This window comes from Podarcis erhardii (genome assembly GCF_964252035.2).
Source record: "Podarcis erhardii genome assembly, chromosome: 14".
NCBI classification, from domain to species: domain Eukaryota; kingdom Metazoa; phylum Chordata; class Lepidosauria; order Squamata; family Lacertidae; genus Podarcis; species Podarcis erhardii.
This window is the reverse complement of record NC_138503.1, coordinates 119,731-140,505: the sequence shown is the minus strand read 5'-3', so window position 1 is coordinate 140,505 and position 20,775 is coordinate 119,731. Positions and strand designations below refer to the sequence as shown.

Below are 20,775 nucleotides of genomic sequence, written 5' to 3'. Positions count from 1 at the left end.
ACAGCTAAAGAACGCCAGGCAGATGGTCCCCCAACCGTTGCTTAAAAACCTCCAGTGGTGGAGACCTCCAACACCTTCCGAGGTCATAGAATTGCAGGGTTGGAAGGGAACCCCAGGAGTCATCTAGTCCAGCCCCGGTGGACAGCGGGCACGATCCACCCTGTTGCGCAAGGCTAAAGAGGAAGCCAAGGCAGCAAGCAGGATGGATCGCGCTTGCTGCCTTGTCTTCTTCTTTAGCCGCGCTGGAGAGGTTTAGGTCCTGGCTGGAGAGGTTGCGCGGCTATGGATCCCGCTCGCTGTCTTGGCTTCTTTGCTCTTTGGGGCTGGGGGGGTGGAACCCGGGCCTCCCCCGCAGCCCTGAGAAGCTCTGGGAGAAGCAGACAGGCTGCACACAGCCTGTCCATTGCTCTTTGGGGATGGGAGGGGGAATAATTTTTTCCCCTTGATTTCCCCCTCTTAAAACTAGGTGCGTCCTGTGGTCCGGTGCGTCCAATAGAGCGAAAAATACGGTATTCACGAGGTTCGCGGTGGGTGGCTGGTGTGGTCACCCGGGCTAGTGGGCCTGTGTTCTATTATGTGACCTTGGAAAATGGGCAAGTTTGGAAGAGACATATAGATCAGCTGAGGCGCCGGGCGCTCAGCAGGGAGGAGTCTGATAATTCATCCCTGGCTAACGACGCAGAGCTGCAAGACCAGAGTGAAAATGGCCCAGAGGTGCAATCACCAGGGGCTTCAGCAAATGAACCAGGGTCTGCTAGTCCTCAGGATGACGAGGTACAGGTAGGGGACCCTGAGATGTCTGGGACTCCATCTGTTCCTGACGAAACCCCTATAGCAGCCCCCCTACCACAGGCGACACCCAATCCAGAACCGGCAACACCTGTTGTCAGGAGATCAAGTAGAAGTTGTAGGACCCCACAGTACCTGAGAGATTACGTCTGCTGTGCTCACTAGGGGGGGAGGGGTGTTGTGTATTGAGTCAAAGGATTTTATATCTGTATTATTATTGTCTGTAATTGCATTAGGGTAAAGTACAGTGGTGCCCCGCAAGACGAACGCCTCGCAAGACGAAAAACCCGCTAGACAAAAGGGTTTTCCGTTTTTCGAGGCGCTTCGCAAAACGAATTTCCCTATGGGCTTCCTTCGCAAGACGAAAACCCATAGGGAAATCTCCGGGACAGCGGGGAAGCGCAGCGCATCTTCCCCACTGTCCTCGGACCTCCTCCGAAGGCTGGCGGTGGGGCGGAGAGACCTTCTCCCCACCACCAGCCTTTGGAAGGCTGCTCCGAAGGCTGGCGGCGGGAGGAGGACTCTCCGCCCCACCGCCAGCCTTTGGAAGGCTGCTCCGAAGGCTGGCGGCGGGAGGAGGACTCTCCGCCCCACCGCCAGCCTTCGGAAGGCTGTCCTGAAGACTTGCAGTGGGAGGAGGGTTTTCCTTCCCACCGCCAACATTCGGAAGGCTGTTCTGAATGTTGGCGGTGGGGAGGAAAAACCCTCCTCCCACCGCAAGCCCCAGGAACAGAAGAGAAGCGCTGCGCACCTTCCCCTCTGTTCCCGTACCTGTCCTGAAGGCTTGCGGTGGGGAGAAAAGCCCTTCTCCGCACCGCCAGCCTGGCAAGCGGTCTCCATAGGAACGCATTAATTGATTTTCAATGCATTCCTATGGGAAACCGTGCTTCGCAAGACGAAAAACTCGTTAGACGAAAAAACTTGTGGAACGAATTAATTTCATCTTGCAAGGCACCACTGTAACTGCCTTTTTGTTCCAGAGGGTACAGCTACTATTGGTTCATTTAAGCTGCTGTATTTGGATCCTCTGTCTTATTGGTTGCCTCCAAAAGGCAGGACTGTGATTGCCTGATATTGTTCCCTCCAAAATGTATCCTTTCTAGCTAGTTCCCTGTCCCTATAAATGTAGCTCTCCCCTCCTCAGGTCTCAGTCTTGTTGCTTTAATAAAGAAGAGTTACTAGAGAACTGTCGCCAGCATATTATGTCAAGAGAGCTGAAATCACAAACCCCACGTCACAACACTATGATTCTATGATTCTATGAAAAAACCCCCAGGGGTAGACTTTGGTGATATGGCGCCCTGAGCTAGGAAACAGCAGGGCTTGAGCTGACCTCTTTGAATTCCGATGTGCCAGGAGAGAGCCCAGCTTCCATCTACCATAAGGCCTATTATGGGCTGGCATTGAAGTTACAGTGGCCTCTGCCAAAGCTGGCATCTTCAAAGTACATTTGCAAGCCATTCTGAGGCTGCCTATCCAGAAGCTTAAAAATGGTTACAACTTCTTCTTTTTTTACAATTATATTTTATTGTTTCAATATTTTAAAAATCATATACAGTCAAAACACAATTTTGACTTTTCTCTTAATTTTCGTCAACTTCCCACCCTGTTTTCCATGGAGTTGTTGTTTCTCTCCTGCTGCACCCCGTCTTCTGTTTGTCAAATCATAACCCCAGTATTATAATCCAATTACTTACGTTGCTCATAGCTCAAATCCTCCTTACGAGTTCAGCGTACTATAATCCGAAAAAGGCCTATTTGTCCACAAAACTGCTAATTTTGCTGGTTCTGCATAGTCCATTATCTTACTTATCCCTTCTTTGGAACTTCTTTTTCCTTCCATTTCTGCGCATATAGAATCCTAGCTGCTGTTGTTACATATAGAAACATCTTTAACTAATTATATCGAATAGCAGGTCACCACAACCAAAAACTGCAGTATCTAGCTCACCATTGCAATGATAAACTCTAAAAATATAATAGACACAAGACATTTTAAGGAAAATTCATCAGAAACTATTCACTTTGGTTGTTGTTAGTGGCTGTGGACATGCCATAACATTACAGCACATGACTCCTTCCCCCCGAGAATCATGGGAACTGTAGTTGACCTCTAAACACAGTGCTATAGGTCCCAGTGCAACACATGCCTGGCTTATCCTAGAGATCACTGTGTGCAAAATTTGCGATGCCACTTGAGCCTAATATTTACCCTGCAATGCCAACCACCTTTGCCCAGGACAATGTACGACACCCTGGACTCAGCTCTTCAAAAATTATTAGAATTTGGACTAAGAAACAGGAGAGTGTTCTGGAAGGAAGGATATTTTAAAATGACTGGAAGATCAGAATTATGAAATGGGGGGGGGAGGAATATATTTAAAAAACTCTTCCAAAAATCCCTTTAAAAGAATCAAGTCTTTAAAAAAAAGTCCTAAAAAGTATTTAAAAGAATCCTTTCCAAAAAATTAAAAAATTGTACCGTAGCCCCTTAGAGGTAGGTAGTTGGTCTACCTAGCTGAATCTGGGGGGAAACAAGAGAGAAGAACGCAGGAACAAGTGAAAGAAACTTTCTCCCGACAGCGAGAACATGGAAAGGCCTCCCCAAAATTTTTAGTTTGGAATGTATAATTGGCTTTATTGTTTGTATTATGATGTGGCAAGAATTGATTTGATTTGTTATCATTGGAATGTTACTAATGGAGAATTAATTTTAAAAATATTCAATCCATTAAGAAGTTCTTAGTTCATCTTCGATGAAGGTTTGCCGGATCATAAATCAGCAAATATAATGTCAATAGAAAAAGAGATGAGCAAGAGGTCTCCTTTCCACTGACATCATCATTGCATTCTGTTGTCATAGTGCTGTGACCTCATGTCTCCAGGGGCTTGCCCTTAGCAACGCTGGTACACAGAGACCTCCATAGAGAGTGAGTGTGTTTTCTTTTTCTCCCCAAAGTCAGTGTGGTATATTTAGTTTTAACTTGACATTTGTGTTCCCTTTTAATAAGAATAAGAATGAGAATTTTTTATTTGTATCCTGCCCTCCCCGGCTGAGGCCGGGCTCAGAGCGGCTAACATCATAAAAAAACCCCAGGAAGGACCTTTTAGGCAGAATTTTGTTCCAAAGCCAGAACCATTCAGCTCTTTCAGGGGTTGGCCAGGGTAAAATGTAGAAATTGGAGACAGAGGCCTGTTCAGAGCTATTTGTGGTGGTATCATTACTACTCATGGAATTCCTTACTAATTAAAGTCTCCCTGATTTCACAAGAGGAATAACCTATGCTCTATATAGCTCATGTCTGGGAAAAGGTGGCATTTTCCCAAGGTCTTACCATGAGGGTGCAGTAAATGAGAATTGGCCCTTAACAGCTTGCTTGGTTCCCTCCCCTGTACGTTTTAGGCTCACATTCCCTTTTTCTCTGGGATGCGGTGCAGGCTGTGATTTGGGCTGACTTCCCAGAGAGCCTCTGTTGTAAATAAAAATTGCCCTTTTTCCTTATGGGGTATCCAAGAGCCCATATAGAGTCCTTACATAGGTTCCCTATTGGTAGGAGAAGATAACAGAGGATATTGAGAAGCAAGGCAGCTAGTAAGCTTGATCTTTCTTGAGGGGTGCTCCCCTCACCCGCAGGAGAGACGAGGAACCCAGAACAATGGTGCGCAAGGCCTTATATGGACTCTTGAAATTGCCACCCTGTAGACCAAGACCACCCCCTGGAACATCATACATACATCACAGAAGGGGTGTAACCTAAGGCCACCCCTCAGATACATCACACCTACATCACAGAAAAGGCGGTCTAAACAGAAATTTAATGTTGTTTTTGTCCTTGTTTATCTCCTGTCTGGCAGGTTACTTGATTGGATTTCCTGGGGAGCCTGGCCAGTCTTTTGTGATGATAAATACTTAGTTCCTGGGCCAGGTCACAGGCTCACACCCTATTCAAACACAGACATACCCTTAAGACAGGATTTGTGAAGGAAAAGACAATGGGGAGGCTTTTCCAATTTGACCTTGCAGAGAAAACATTTGCTCAGTTTAGGAATCAAAATGGCCTCAGGTCCAGTTAAAAAAGATTTAGAAATATGGTCTAATTTGAAGCTTTCCTTGTTGGGTCGAATTGCAGTTATAAAGATGAATGTATTGCCAAAAATGTTATTTTTGTTTCAAACTTTACAGATTGTGGACAAGATGGATTGCTTCAAGAAGTGGCAGAGAGAAATCTCTAGATTTGTCTGGCAGGGCAAAAAGCCCAGAATAAAATTTAAAATATTAACTGATGCGAAGGAAAGAGGGGGGTTTGCCCTGCCGGACTTTAAACTTTATTATGAATCAGCAGCATTCTGCTGGTTGAAAGATTGGCTGCTTCTTGAGAACACTGACATTTTGGATTTGGAAGGCTTTAATAATGCTTTTGGATGGCATGCATATTTGTGGTACGACAAGGTTAAAGTGCACAAAAACTTCAAACACCATATTGTCAGGAAAGCATTGTTTAATGTCTGGATTAGGTACAAAGATTTATTGGAAAATAAGACCCCAAGGTGGTTGTCACCCATGGAAGCAAAGGCTCTGAAAAGACTCAATATGGAGGCCAAATGGCCAGAGTATTGGGAGATATTAGAACAGGAAGGAGATAAAATGAATTTGCAGAGTTTTGAGAAATTAAAAGACAAAGTGCGAGATTGGCTTCATTATTATCAAATAAGAGAGGCCTATAATTTGGATAAAAAATTGGGCTTCCAGGTGGAAAAATCGAAACTGGAGACAGAACTGTTAGAACCTAAAACTAAGATCCTTTCAAGAATGTATAACTTGCTGTTGAAATGGAACACTCAGGATGAAACAGTTAAACAGCCATGATTAAATGGGCACAGGACATAGGTCATAACATTTTGTTTGCTGACTGGGAAAAGTTGTGGACCACCGGTATGAAATTTACGGCATGTAATGCCCTAAGAGAGAATATTATGAAAATGATCTGTAGGTGGTACATGACCCCAGTCAAGCTTGCTAAAATTTATCACCTGCCTGATAACAAATGTTGGAAATGTAAAGAAACTGAGGGTATTTTCTTTCACCTTTGGTGGACGTGCCCGAAGATTAAGGCTTTCTGGGAGATGATATATAATGAACTGAAAAAGGTATTTAAATATACCTTCCTTAAGAAACCAGAGGCCTTTCTCTTGGGTATAGTCGGCCAATTGGTGTTAAAGACAGATAGAACGTTTTTTATGTATGCAACAACAGCAGCAAGAATACTTATCGCAAAGTATTGGAAGACACAAGATTTGCCCACCTTGGAAGAATGGCAGATGCAAGTAATAGACTGGCAGAACTGGCAGAAATGACTGGCAGAATCCGAGACCTGGGAGGAGAAGCAGTGGAAGAGGACTGGAAGAAGTTAAAGAACTACCTGCAGAAACACTGCAAAGTTTATGAATGCTAAAATGATGTTGGACATAAAAATAATATGGCATTAGTGATACAGTGTTAAAAAGTATGCAAAAATGCAATAGAAATAGGGTGAAAGACTAAAGTTATATTATGTCAAAAGTAAACAATATGCTAAAGGTGTTTAAACATAAGGAGGAAAGATCGGAGACATAATAGAAGTGATTTTAATAATTAGAAATGAGTTTTTAAAGAGGGTAAGGATTTGCTGTATTTGATTGGACAAAGAGGAACACAAAAAAGGGTGGCGTGAGGAAGTCAAGAAAGTTTTGTAAACATGAATTTAAAAATTGGAGTTTTTATTTTTTATTTTTTATTTTTTCTTGATGTGTATCTGTGATTGTTTTTGCTGTTCTGTATTTTTCTGATGTTTCTTCTTTTTCTGTAAAAACAAATAAATATATTTTAAAAAAACAAAACAAAATGGCTTCAGGTCGGTCTTCCTGTGCTGATCTATGTATGTGCGCCTATCATACCATCCCATGAGCAGTGTGAGTTGTTCAACTGCATTCTAAATGACATACAGCATTACCAAACCAATAAACAGAATATCCAGTCAACCTTCAGCTGAGGCTCCCACAAATGAGAGTTGTTGTTTTCAACACAACAAAGCCACTTCTGAACCTGGCAAGGAGTTGGGGTTGTGGGCTTCATGCCCACTCCATGTGCGCGGGGGCTGGTTCCAGCCCCCGTGAGACTGAGGGAATCCCAGCTGCATCGTCAACCCAGCCAGCCAGTTGGGTGGCTGGGGGGGGGGGCGTAGCCTGCCCTATTTAGGGCCGGCGCGGCCAGGGCTCACCCTCTTTTCACCTGGCCAGCCATCCCGCTTTGGTTTGTATTAATGTTGTTTTGTCTCTTGCTTACCTTTTCTTTAGGCTGTGTATCTCAATTCCTTCGGTGATCGATTTTCACTTGGATTTACCCGCGCATCGGTGTTGTGCCTCCCATCAGATTGCCTGCCTCAAGCCCACCCGTGTTCCAGGCAGCCGCTTCGGCACCAGAGCCATTTAGCTCCGAAACAGCAGGGCTGAAACCGTGGTGGAAAACCCCATCGACCGGGTGTTCCGTTCTTTCTGGGTGGCTTCTCTGCAGATCAGGTTTGGCTGGGGGTTCTTATTTCTAGCCGCATTCGCAGGGTGGTGGGGCACCTTTAACGTTTGGGGGGGGGGCTTGGTGGAGCAAAAGGAGGGAGGCTTAAAAGGACACGTCTTTGTCGCTACCCCTTTGCATTTGGTACTGGCCGCGTTGCCTTTGCGTTCCAACGGTTGCTTCTTCACCATTATACCTTTCCAAGAACTTCAGCCAGACTTCCAGATCGGATTTTAGCTCTTTAGATAGGCGAACCCTGTGATGGGGTGACCGCAAGCCTGCTGACAACCTCGCGAGGCAGCCGCAAAATGCGTGGCCTGGGGAAACCACCCGGCAAGCAAAGTTCAAATGGCCTAACAACGGCTGAATCTGCCTGAGCGAAACTTTTCTTTTCTTTTTTTAATGAATATTTATTGGCATTTTCAAAAAACCACACAAAAACAAAAGTAGACAAAAATAACAAAAATACAAAAATCCAATTCTTAAAAAAACAATTAAAAACACATAAAATTTCAGTTACATATTTTCATTTAACTTGTTTCTCAGACCTCCTTACACCTCCCCTTCTTGTATTCCAATTTAAATTATTAACTCAGCAAGTCCTTATTACTTTTTTCTCAACTTTAACTTAATAATTTAATTTTAGCATGTTGCTATTTTACTTTTCCTCCTTCCATTTCCTCAATTTATTTTTGCAAACCTTGTTTTCATTTAATTTAGACAATTTTAGAAACCAATTTTAACTTATCCAAACTTAAACCTCAATACTTATACATCATTACTCATTCTTAAACATTTTTCCTAAAGTCGACCAAAATTTCCCTTCCACGACTTTCCCAATTTCCATACAGATAGCAAAACAAAATAAAAACAGAGCAAGTTATAATTATATACCCTTTGGATTCCCAAACCCCACCCGCCCCTTTCCCGGTTTCAGTCCCCAACAAGTGTCCATCAGTCTCAATATACTGTTTAGCCTGGAGATCTCACATCCGAGGCTCTTAAATCTCTTTCAATTCCTCTCTGCTGGTCTTTTTGATAGTCCTTAATGTTAAACCCCAAATCTCGGAGAGGCTCCGGCCCAACAGGATCCATGTTTCTTCCAGCCAGATCCCCATACTTAAAAGTAAAGTCTATGGGGTACTCCAAATCTTGTTTCATACTCCTTTCAAATCCAAATGTCCCCAAAGCTTCAACTTCCATCTTAATCAAATTTATAATCCTTCAGTCTTCAGATCTCCACACAAGGAGATCTCTCAGTTTTCCGCTCTCCAATTCAGGCCAGACTTTCCACATCAGGTTTTTATTTTCCTTTGTTGCCATCATGTCAGGCCTCAAATTGCAGCTCTCCTTTAACATCTGCAAAATTACAGCTGCTCCTACCTTTTCTTCAGGGGCAACATATGTCTCCTCCATATTCTCATGGCTCTCAAGTTTCTCTATTTGTTCAATTGAATGGGCTTCCTGCTTCAAATCCTTATCAGATTCAACAATGTTATTTACTGTTAAGTCCAAAGTTGTGACGTTTATAGCCAAAACATCGATTTGGCCTTGTAACTTTCCCAAGAGAACAAATGTTCTATCCAATTCAGCCTGGATTTTCCCTCCTCCAGCCATTCTTGTAATGTCCCTAAACCCCCTCTAGGGGGATTTTGGTTCCTTAATGTTCCTTTCAGCTCAAATCCAAAAATCAAGTTAGTTTGTATCAGCCCTTCCTTATTTTCAACAAATTGTAACAAATATAACCAGCAGAAACAACAGAAACAAAGTTCTCTTTTTCCTTCTGACAGCTAACTTGACAGCTGTCAAACTCTTCAATACTTCATCAACAGGCTCTCTCGCAGGACGCTCCCGGGTCCGGGGGGGTGGAACTTCAGCTCCCAAAGTTAATCTTTTATCCTCCAGTAAAATTTCTTATAATGTCAGAACGTGAAAGTTAAAGTCTTTTAGAAAAAAGAAAGAAAAGATTCTCTCGACCTTAGTTAGCAGGTCCTTTGCTTTAGGTTATTTACAAAGGGGGGGGGCAGACTTCCTTTTTAACCCTTCCCCGCTCGTTCCTGATTCAACAAAATTTTCTTTAAATTCCAATTTCCGTACTACTCACGGGTTGTTACTTTAGAGTCCAATTGTTCCAAGGAAAAAGTCAGCGCTCTCCGACAATGGCTTGCGGCTTCACTCCGCAGAAGGAGCAGTCTACTCACAGCACCGCGCCGCACCCCGTCCCCGTTCCGGAGCCTTTAAAAAGGCTCCTTTGCAGATTGGGGGGCGCAAATGGTGCCCGCCGAGTCACCACGCTCACAGGCATCCACGCCTGTGATTTTTAAGGGTCCCCGCGTGGCTGCCGCGGACAAGACCCAATCCTGCGGAGCCGGTTCCCTCCGGAGCTCGGAGGGAATCCACCATTAGACGATGGCGCTAACCCGGAAGTCCCTGAGCGTAACTTTTCTTAGAGGGAGAAGTTGCTGAATGAGGTCCCTAAGTGCAACCATTTTTTCACTAGGAAGTTTTGAAGTTTGGGCGACTGTATCCAACTCAATGCCTAGGTAAACCATAGTTGTAGCTGGGCCCTCCATTTTATCTGCAGCCAAAGGTACTCCCAGCTGTCCTGCTAAAGATGTGAAGGCTTCTAGAAGGGCCGAGCACTTATGCCTACTATCAGCTACGAGAATAAAGTCATCCAAGTAGCGCGACACACCCTCAGAGCCTATTCTAAAACGAAGCGCCCAGTCCCAAAAGCTACTAAATGCCTCAAAGGCTGCACAGGCCACTGAGCAACTCATAGGCATTGCTTTGTCTACAAAGTAAGTAAAGGTAAAGGTACCCCTGCCCGTACGGGCCAGTCACGTCCAACTCTGGGGTTGCGCGCCCATCTCGCTTAAGAGGCCGGGGGCCAGCGCTCTCTGGAGACACTTCCGGGTCATGTGGCCTGCGTGACGAAGCTGCTTTGGCGAGCCAGCACCAACACAGCACACGGAAACGCCGTTTACCTTCCCGCTATAAAGTGGAACCTATTTATCTACTTGCACTTAAGAGTGCTTTCGAACTGCTAGGTGGGCAGGAGCTGGGACCAAACGACAGGAGCTCACGCCACCGCGGGGATTCGAACCGCCGACCATACGATCGGCAAGTCCTAGGCGTTGAGGTTTTACCCACAGCGCCACCCGCGTCCTGTGTCTACAAAGTATGCCCCGTCAGATTTAAAACCCAGCCACCGGAAATCTTCCGGGTGGACTGGCAGGAGTCAGAAAGCAGACTCTATATCACATTTCACCAGCAATGCGCCTTTTCCAAATTTGCGAATAAGTTTAACCGCTTGGTCAAATGAGGCATACCTCACAGAGCAAAGTTCCTGAGGTATCGCATCATTGACGGACCCTCTCTTTGGGTAGGATAGGTTGTGAATCATGTGAAACTCACTGGGTGCCTTTTTGGGGACGATGCCTAATGGGGAGATATGCAAACCCTCTATGGGAGAGACAGAAAAGGGGCCGGCTGCCCTCCCTGCCTTAATTTCTTTAAGTATTTTCTTGCGCGCCACTTTGGGCATCTCTCTAACTGATTTCTGATTTGGTGGGTCACCTGAATTGGGGGGCAAGGCAACTGGGATCCTAAAACCTAAACTAAAACCTTCCCAGAGAAATAATGCAGCTGTTCTGTTGGGATAGAGATCCAAAAGGCTTTTTAAGGCTCACGTACCCTTTTTCTCTGGGCTGTGGTGCAGGCCGTGATTTGGGCTGACTTCCCAGAGACATCACATGAGCGGTGTGAGTTGTTCAACCACATTTTAAATGACACACAGCATTACCAAACCAATAAACAGAATATCCAGTCAATCTTCAGTACCTATAAAAGAACTTCAGGGATAGGACCAGAAGCATTAGCCTCATCCTTAGGATCAGAAGCTGAGGCTCCCACTGATGAGTTGTTGTTTTCAACACAACCAAAGGGATGGCGTTTCACTCCTGCATCTGCTGGAGAACCGCCCCCCCTTCCAACTAACTGAAAGTACAACCTGGGAATATACACAGAAGCCCAAATGATTATTTGGAGGCGGAACAGGTACTGCTCGAAGCTGATGGGGTGCGGCTCTTCCCATGTGCCGGCTTCTTGAAAGCGGATCGGTGTCCTGAAGCGACTGTCTGTTGTCCATGCCTTCCCCTTTGTCCGGGGGGGGGGAGAAGCCAGGGAGTGAAGGAGGTGAGGACAGGTGACCCCCCTAGGCCCAAAGTCACCCCATGCCTCAAAAACAAATTTCCCCTTTCTCTCGTCTACAACAGCTTTTCTCTGCTGTTCTCTGCTTTCTCACAAGATGCTGCTGCATAAGCAAAAGGTTATTTTTTATCAGTACAAGAAGCCTTCAAAAAGCTAATGAATAGGCTCTGTCAATGCCAGGAATAAGCAGGTCTGGGAACTGAGTCTTATCTCATCCAGTTGCAACACATCTTGGACACGCTGAACGCAAGGCTTCTCAACCCCCTTGGCTTCTCATCCCCCTTTCCTGGGAAGGGCGCCAAGAGTCCCAAGAGTCCCAGGACAGGAGCTTTCTGTTCATGCTCAGGGAAACTCATGAGGCAGGACTCCTGAGAAGGGGGAGGGAACTGGAGGGGAATATATGCTCTGTGCAAATGGCTGTGAACTTGTGCTTGTTTGTGAAGTTATCACACTAGCTCCTTCTACCAAGCCCAGATGATAGAAATAAAGCTCTTTCTCTGAAATTATCCCTTGAGTGCCTGTTTGACTCCCCTTTCCCTCTCCCGGGTGCAATGCTCTTCCCATCCGAGGGCAAAGCCTGAAGAGGCTACAGGAGTTGTGGCGTCCTCAGGCACAGAGGTTTTCCAGGTAGCTAGTCCCAGGGTCCACTTCTGCAGGCAGCGCGCCTCCACCCGCACACAAGACAAGCCGCCTGCAGGAGTCGACTCCTGCAAAGTGGCCCAGCAAGGGGAGATCCTTCCAGCAAGGTTTCAGGGCAGACCTTCAGCCAGACCTAGTCTGTCTTGGGATCCACCCATAATGAGAAAACGAAAACAAAACTGTTCACACAAAAGGCAGGCCTTACATCCAGGCTTTTACTGACCGTACATTAAAATACCTTTTCACAAGAGATAATAAAACACAGCACCCAGAATTAGGAAGAGATAACCAGGCTGGAATAGTAGATCATGTCAGATCATTTTCCTCCACAAATTTTACAATATTCTTCCGCTGTATCCACTTCCTCCCCCCTTGGATCTACATGAACTTGCTATTTCCAGGTCTGTCAAATATTTGGTCATCCTTCTCACTCTGAGTAAAAAGACTTCCTCATTTCAATGTTTACAAATAAAAATACAATACCAAATACTTTGAATCATTCCCAGATTCTGTCAATATCCAGGATAATATTTCCCAATTGCTAAATTTCCAGCAATCAAAACTGGAATATCATATTCCAGTCTTAATAGATTACCTAAAAATGACACTTGTTATCCAGAGATTCTATTTATTTTTTTAAAATAATTTTGTATTGATTTTTCCATGGATTCTACTTCTAACAATATATCTTTAAAAATTTTTCATATTTCGACCCTCCTCCCCTGGACTTCCCTCGTACTCACATTTTGTTTTATTTCCCTATTGTTCACCTTGCGTATTTGATGTTTCCCCAAAATTTCCTCAATACATATAGTCTTATTTTTTGTTGTAGACAGTTGTGATTGTTCACTGCCAATGAGTCCATTTCTTTATGTTGCCTCTTCATATATGTTGTAAATGGTTCCCATTCTCTTTTAAAGTCTTTGTTGTCCTTTTCATGTAATTTTTCTGTTAGTTTTGCCAGTTCTGCATATTCCATAAGTTTCCCTTGCCATTGTTCTTTCGTTGGTATTTCTTCTGTCTTCCAAGTTTGTGCTAATTAAATTCTTGCCGCTGTTGTTGCATGCATAAATAATTTCCAATTTTCTTTTTTTACATCTTGGTCTAAAATTCCTAGAAGGAATGCTTCTGGTTTCTTAACAAAAGTCTTTTTGAACAGTTTTTTCAATTCATTATATATCATTTCCCAATAATTCCTAATCTTTTTGCATCTTGCAGGATGGCTTTTTTTCTAAAAAGAAAAAAGAAGAACAAGATCTACCCCTCATATGAGGAAGAGGCCCCTGCCCTACTGCCGGCATTGGCAAAGCCTTCAACATCAGCCACAGAGGGCAGGAGGAGAAATCAAAAGATCTACCCCTCATATGAGGACGAGGCCCCTGCCCTACTGCCGGCATTGGCAAAGCCTTCAACATCAGCCACAGAGGGCAGGAGGAGAAATCAAAAGATCTACCCCTCATATGAGGACGAGGCCCCTGCCCTACTGCCGGCATTGGCAAAGCCTTCAACATCAGCCACAGAGGGCAGGAGGAGAAATCAAAAGATCTACCCCTCATATGAGGACGAGGCCCCTGCCCTACTGCCGGCATTGGCAAAGCCTACCCCATCAGCGGCAGAGGCCAGACCGGCAGAGGCCAGACCCCTAGTCTTGCCAGGGCTGGTGAAGCAAGACCCAAGCCAGCAGCGGCCCTCAAAAAAGAAGAGCCTTGAGGACTCTGGGCCAGCGTTCCCAGGTGAGTAGGCAGAACCAGATCCCTCTTGGGTTCCCCTTGGTCTTAGACCAGGTGTTTACCTCTACGGATGTTGGTGATCTGACACTAACTAAAAGCGAAAGAAAAGAAGTGCCATGGTCAGATCACTTCCTGGTGCAACTGGACTTCTCCGCGACCCTTCCCCTCTGCAGGGAGGTGGGACCGATTCGGATGGTCCGCCCCTGCTACTTAATGGATCCAACTGGTTTCCAGAGAGCGGTAGGGGATGTTTTATCCCAAGTTGGTGGCCTCTTGGCTGATTCCCTGGTGGCCCGTTGGAATGCGGAGTTAACCAGGGCTATTGACTGTCTGGCTCCGAAGCGCCCTCTCTGATTGCATGGAGCCTGGACAGCCCCGTGGTTTTCCCCAGAGCTGAGGGCGAATCGTTGAGACGGCTAGAGCGCCGGTGGCAGAAAACTCACTCTGAATCAGACTGGACACGGGCTAGAGCTCAACGTCGAGCCTACCAAGTGGCAATGCAGAAAACAGCAGCGGGAGACTTTTTCAGGTGGTTCACAATCTATCAGAACCACTTGCACCACCAGGGCCTGGTAGGGACCCCAAGATCTCCTGCAGTGCTTTTGCAAAGTTTTTTGCAGATAAAGTCGCTCAGATTCAGAAGGAGGTAGACTCCACCGTGGGAGCAGGGACAGGGCGGGAGAGTAGCACTGTCTAGTTCTGTCTAGTCCTGTTACATGGGATCAATTCCAATCTGTTACCTCCGAGGATGTGGACAGGCTGCTTGGACAAGTGAAACCAACCACCTGTCTCCTTGATCCTTGCCCATCCTGGCTGATAAAAACGAGCCGGGAAAGGCTGGGCGATGGGCTCTGCGGGATAGTGAATGCTTCTCTCTGTGAGGCAGCCTTCCCAGACCCACTGAAAGAGGCGGTCATTAAACCGCTTCTTAAAAAAACTTTTTTAGACCCAGCCAATTTGGCCAACTATCGCCCAGTCTCAAATTTACCATTCTTGGGCAAGGTGGCTAAGCGGGTGGTTGCCGAACATCTCCAAGCATGCCTGGAGGATACAGACCATTTGGATCCCTTCCAATCGGGATTCAGGCCTCACCATGGGACTGAACTGCCTTGGTCGCACTGGTTGATGATCTCCGGCGGGCTAGGGACAAAGGTGAGAGCTGTTTCCTAGTTCTGCTGGATCTCTCAGCGGCCTTTGACACCATCGACCATAACATCCTTCTGGACCGTCTAGAGGGGCTGGGAGCTGGGGGCACTGTTATACGGTGGTTCCGCTCCTTTCTCCTGGGCCGTGCCCAGAAAGTGGTGTTGGGGGATGAGTGTTCAGACCCCTGGGCTCTCACGTGTGGGGTGCCTCAGGGTTCCGTCCTCTCCCCCATGCTTTTTAATATCTATATGAAGCCACTGGGAGAGATCATCAGGGGGTTTGGGCTGGGTGTTCATCAGTATGCAGATGACACCCAGCTTTACTTCGCCTTTAAATCAGAACCAGTGAAGGCGGTGAAGGTCCTGTGTGAGTGTCTGGAGGCGGTTGGAGGATGGATGGTGGCTAACAGATTGAGGTTGAATCCTGACAAGACTGAAGTCCTGTTTTTGGGGGACAGGGGGCTGGCAGGTGTGGGGGATTCCCTGGTCCTGAATGGGGTATCTGTGCCCCTGCGCAGCCTGGGAGTCACTTTGGACTCACAGCTGTCCATGGAGGCACAGGTTACTTCTGTATCCATAGCAGCTGTCTACCAACTCCACCTGGTATGCAGGATGAGACCCTCCCTGCCTGCAGACTGTCTCACCAGAGTGGTGCATGCTCTAGTTATCTCCCGCTTGGACTACTGCAACGCACTCTACGTGGGGCTACGTTTGACGGTGACCCAGAAACTGCCATTAATCCAGAATGCGGCAGCTAGACTGGTGACTGGGAGCGGCCGCCGGGACCAAATAACACTGGTTCTGAGAGATCTGCATTGGCTCCCAGTACGTTTCCGAGCACAATTCAAAGTGTTAAAGCCCTAAACGTCCTCGGTCCAGTATACCTGAAGGAGCCTCTCCACCCCCATCATTCAGCCAGGACACTGAGATCCAGCACCGAGGGCCTTCTGGCGGTTCCCTCATTGCGAGAAGTAAGGTTACAGGGAACCAGACAGAGGGCCTTCTCGGTAGTGGCGCCCACCCTGTGGAATACCCTCCCTTCAGATGTGAAGGAAATAAGTAGCTACCCTATCTTTAAAAGACATCTGAAGGCAGCCCTGTTTAGGGAAGTTTTTAACATTTAACGCTGTATTGTTTTTAATACTTGATTGGCAGCCGCCCAGAGTGGCTGGGGAAACTCAGCCAGATGGGCGGAGTATAAATAATAAATTATTATTATTATGATACAAGGTCAGGGTCTCTCTTGGTTTCCTTGATGTCTGGGTGGAAGTCCCCCCCCCCATCCCACCCCTCCTTGTTCAGAGGCGTGTAACATGGAGCAGGGACTTCCGGGTGGCTGCCCCTGTTCTGCATTGTTGGGGGTTGGACTGGGTGACCCCGCAGGTCCCCTCAGACGCTACAGTTCTATGATCCCTGTTCAGATATGGCATGCACCCGCTCATTGCAACAGGCGAGAAGCCCCCTGAGAAAGAACTTGCCGTCTTTTCTCATGTATAAGACGAGGTTTTTTACCCCCCAAATCAAGTGTCAAATTGGGGCTCCTCTTCTACAGGGGGAGTGCTGAGGGGGGACGGGCGCTTGATTGTAGCCGCCAGGAAGAGATTCCCAGCTATGATTTCTTTGCTGTGGAAAGGGCTGTTGTCAACTGGCAGACGATAGGTGACTTGGTGGTTGATGCCTGTCTGCCATTAATTGTGCAATTTGATTAATGGCTCCCTCCCCCCCAAAAAAGCTCAACCACTCTGGGCAACCCCTCCCCAAAAAAGCTTAACAAGTCTTGGCAATCTGCCCCCGTTTTCTAAATTTTGAGTGCCCAGAAATAGGGGGCATCTTATACATGGGGGCGTGTTATACATGGAAAAACACGGTACCTTTCCCTCTCATCCGCCTCATTTACTCACCTCTCTCTCTCTCTTTCTTTCTGAAGAACTCTCTGATGAAAACTTAGAGTACTTGTTGGTGGGTAAGAAAATGCTGGGAGGAAGAACCGTCAGAGAAGCTTTGGAGATGATGGATGAAAGGGAGATTTTGGAGACCATCCTCCAACACCTCCAGCCACCTCCCCAGGTGTGTGTGATGCAGGGTGGATTTGATTGAAATCAAATCGATTTAAAGCATATTTTTACTTTCTTGCTTGTATAATCTTAATATTTACAACCAGATGAAGGTTTCATTTTGGGAATAATAAATTTCCAGAGTAGTTTTTACTACTGATTTGGTTATACTGTTAGGAATGCATAGACACATAATTATGAAATTATTGTGGGGTATAATAAGTTAACTGCGTACAGACGCTTCAGGTTACATACGCTTCAGGTTACAGACTCCGCTAACCCAGAAATAGTACCTCGGGTTAAGAGCTGCCATCGGCTCAGGGGCGAGAGGGGAAAAGCCGGGTGGATTACAGAGAGCCCCCAAAGATCGTGGGAAGCAGCACTTCCTCAGCGGAGGAAGGAGAGGAGATGCAGGGGTCGGAGGAGGCAAGTCAGTGCCATGACACCTTGCCTGAGCAAAGCGGGGAGGAGGGGGGTCCCCCATTACCCAAGCCTTCCTTGCGCAGTAGGTTTCCGCGCAGAGAGGGGAGGCGCAGACTGGGCACCAAGAAATTACTCTGCTGGGGAAGGTTGAAGGGCCGCCCACTCTCAGATTCTGCCCGTGAATGAGCAAGACACGGAATAGAGGTGCTCTGTATTCTAAAGGTTTTGATCACTAAGAAGAAAGCTTGAAAACAGACTCTTGAGCCATATTTCCTGATTGCTCTCAAGCAACCAACCGGTTCCTCTAACAGTGGTGCTTCATGTTAAGAACAGTTTCAGGTTAAGAACGGACCTCCGGAACGAATTAAGTTCTTAACCTGAGCTACCACTGTATATTTGGACAACTTTTCTGCTGTACCTTATTGGAAGGAGAAAAATAATCATTTTATTAATTAGAATTTAACAATTTATTTAACTAAAACAATAACATTATAACATATATATCCATGTTTGTTAACTGATGTGGTTAAACATTTTTTTTAAAAAAATTCTTAGAATGAATTTTAGCATATATGAAAAACTTAAAATAAATCTTTACTTCCCAGTGAATAGCCGTTGGACTATAATGCAACTTTAAAAGAAAAATATATTTCGGAAGATTTTTCCTCCAAAAGCATTTTATTTTAGAAATCCAAATTAATTTTTTTTAAAAATGTGATTTAAATCAAAGAAATCTATTTTTTAAAACAGGGGGTCATTGATTTTTATCCACCCTGGTCTGATGTTGCACAGCGTGAACCAGGATTCCCCAACCTGGTGCCCTCTAAATGTTCTGGACCATATGCTGCCTGGGGCTGGTGGGAGCATGTAGAAGGGGAACTGCCATGAACTATCACAGGCAAAGGCAAACCCAGCCCTCCAGCTGTTTTGGGACTACAGCTCCCATCATCCCTAGCAAACAGGACCAGCGGGTCAGGGGTGATGGGCATTGGAGTCCCCAAACAGCTGGAGGGCCGTGTTTGCCTCGGCCTGAACTATTAGGAGCCCAGCTTGGAGGAAGGTCCTATTTGCAGATGCAAGAGACGACTTTCTCCTGGTGGGGCTTGAAAAGAGGACCAGGCAAATTTGGGGAAGCAGAGAAGGCGATCAGTGCAGCATCTGTAGACTGGAAGAAGAACCAATCCATAAACTTGATTTGGTGGGATGACTTGGACCCCAGGAAATGTTGCATGTTTTTTTCTTTAACTTTTGCAACTGATCGTTCCCGATATCTGGGAACGTTTGAGAACCCGATATTGTGCAGTAAAAGTTTTTGTGACTGTATTGTGCCTGATATGGCCAATATTTCCTCTTCGCTCTCAAGAGCAGTTAATTTGCCAGGCCTGGGCATTTGGCAGAGCAGGCAAGCAAATACTTTCTGCAAGAGAAAATTTAACAAATAATCATACTGGGAGTGGTATTGTCTGTTTGTTATTATGGTATGTATTTTTGAGTTTTTTTATTGTAAACCACCCAGTGATCTTCGGATGAAGGGCAGTACAGAAATTTAATAAATAATAGTAATAGCCACAATGCCTAGATTCTGTTTGTTCATGGCAAGAAACAAAGTGCTTTAAATGAATGGTGTGTCTCCCAGTCCAGAGGATTTATTGAATCGTCTTTGGAGTGTTACTTTAAAAAAGAATAATTGATTGCAATAGATTTTACTCCACATGATTTTTGCAAGAAGTCTATTTCTAGGCATGTGGGGTTTTTTTAGAGAAGACAAGTGGCAGATAGATGGCAACTGTTCTCTAGACAAGAAACATGACACTTTTCTTTATTTTATTCCCAGCAGAAGACATCCAAGCCTGGACACAACAAGGTAAGTCCTTGTCGCGAATTCCTCGCGGCACTTTTAGCGGAATGCTCAGAGTCCCAGGTTCTTTAGTGCAGTATTTATTATTGTGAGCTCAATATATATACAAATATCTACAGAAGCAGTTCATCTAATCAGACAGAGTACCTGCACCTTGAGGCAAAAGAAGACTCCACACTCATCTACACCACTCCACCACTATTGGACAGGCTTCCCTTTTAAACCGGTGACAGCCAATCACATTACTGCTGCGTCATTCTGACCCAGCACTTCCACAGAGAGTATTGGATCTGTAGCCTTATTGGAGTTCACTGATTGGGTCTGCGTTGCTCCGGGACAGGAGGAAGGAAGCCAAATGACACCAAGGTTGATTCAAAGAAGAAAGAGTTTATTCTGCTGTCCGGATAGCAGAAGGTACTTGCGTGATCAAGTCCACAGCAAGTCCAAAGGAATTTTAGGTGGTTCACCGGGGAGTCTCCCGGTGTCTTCCGACACCAGTACTGTCAGGGACTCAGGAGCAGAAGCACAGGGAAGGGAGGAAAGGGAGAGCGAAGGGGAAGAATCAGAGGGCAGCGTAGGAGAAGATGACAGTGGCCCGAGAGATTCCATGAGCCTCTCCAGCGAATCGGAAGATTCACAGAAGGGGGCGCCGGTGGCCAGGGCAAGGAGGGTCCCAAGGGGGACACTCCAGAAGCAAGGGGCCAGCAGGGACTCCCAGAGCAGCAGTTGGAGATCAGGACCAGCTTCCCCACCAGAGCATAGTGGGGGGCAAGAGTCCCAGATATCGGGTCCAGCGTATCCCCCACCAGGGAGAGAAGATGAGTCAGGGCTGACCACGCCTCCATCGGAGAGTCAGGCAATGGAGGGGAGGTCAGGTCCAGCCAGTATCCCGGAAGAGGGAAGCAGTGATAGAAGCAGTGTAACGGTCAGGAGGAAGGTCACTGGGTTGGCGCGGGAGCCAAGTTCAAATGTACAGGCGAGCGGGACAGTAGAGAACGAGGACTGGGAACCAGGTCCTAAAGCCCGCCGGAGGCAGGGGGAGGAGTCAGGCGACTCAGCGTCAGAAGAATCCAGAAAGGGAAATGCCTCAGCGGGCAGGAGGACCCAGTGGAGGAGAGAGCAGAGGAAGAGGTGGAGCAGGGCTAGAATCTTAAACTGGTGTCAGGGGGGAGGAGATTCAGACGGAACTTCGACGGTCTAGGGTTTAAGACGTAGAGCTGCGCGCTGCGGCTTTGAAATGGAAACTGAACTTTCATAAAGACTTTTGTACATAACGACGACCTGGCGTTGGTCCTCTGTGAGCTGGGACCTTGGGGCAGCTCTGACAAGTACGTTCTCCTGGTCAGTGTTATCAGCAAGCCAGCTGTCTCTCGCACAT

The 20,775-nt window shown here is 46.3% G+C and overlaps 1 long non-coding RNA gene across 1 annotated transcript; it reads left to right on the top strand.

Annotated features, from left to right (window-relative positions):
- The first annotated feature begins 13,733 nt into the window (after nt 1-13,733).
- On the top strand, nt 13,734-19,758 carry LOC309328960. The gene is made up of 3 exons (XR_014150955.1): nt 13,734-13,920; nt 16,990-17,129; nt 19,377-19,758. It is a non-coding gene; the product is annotated as an uncharacterized lncRNA (long non-coding RNA).
- The last annotated feature ends 1,017 nt before the right edge of the window (nt 19,759-20,775 follow it).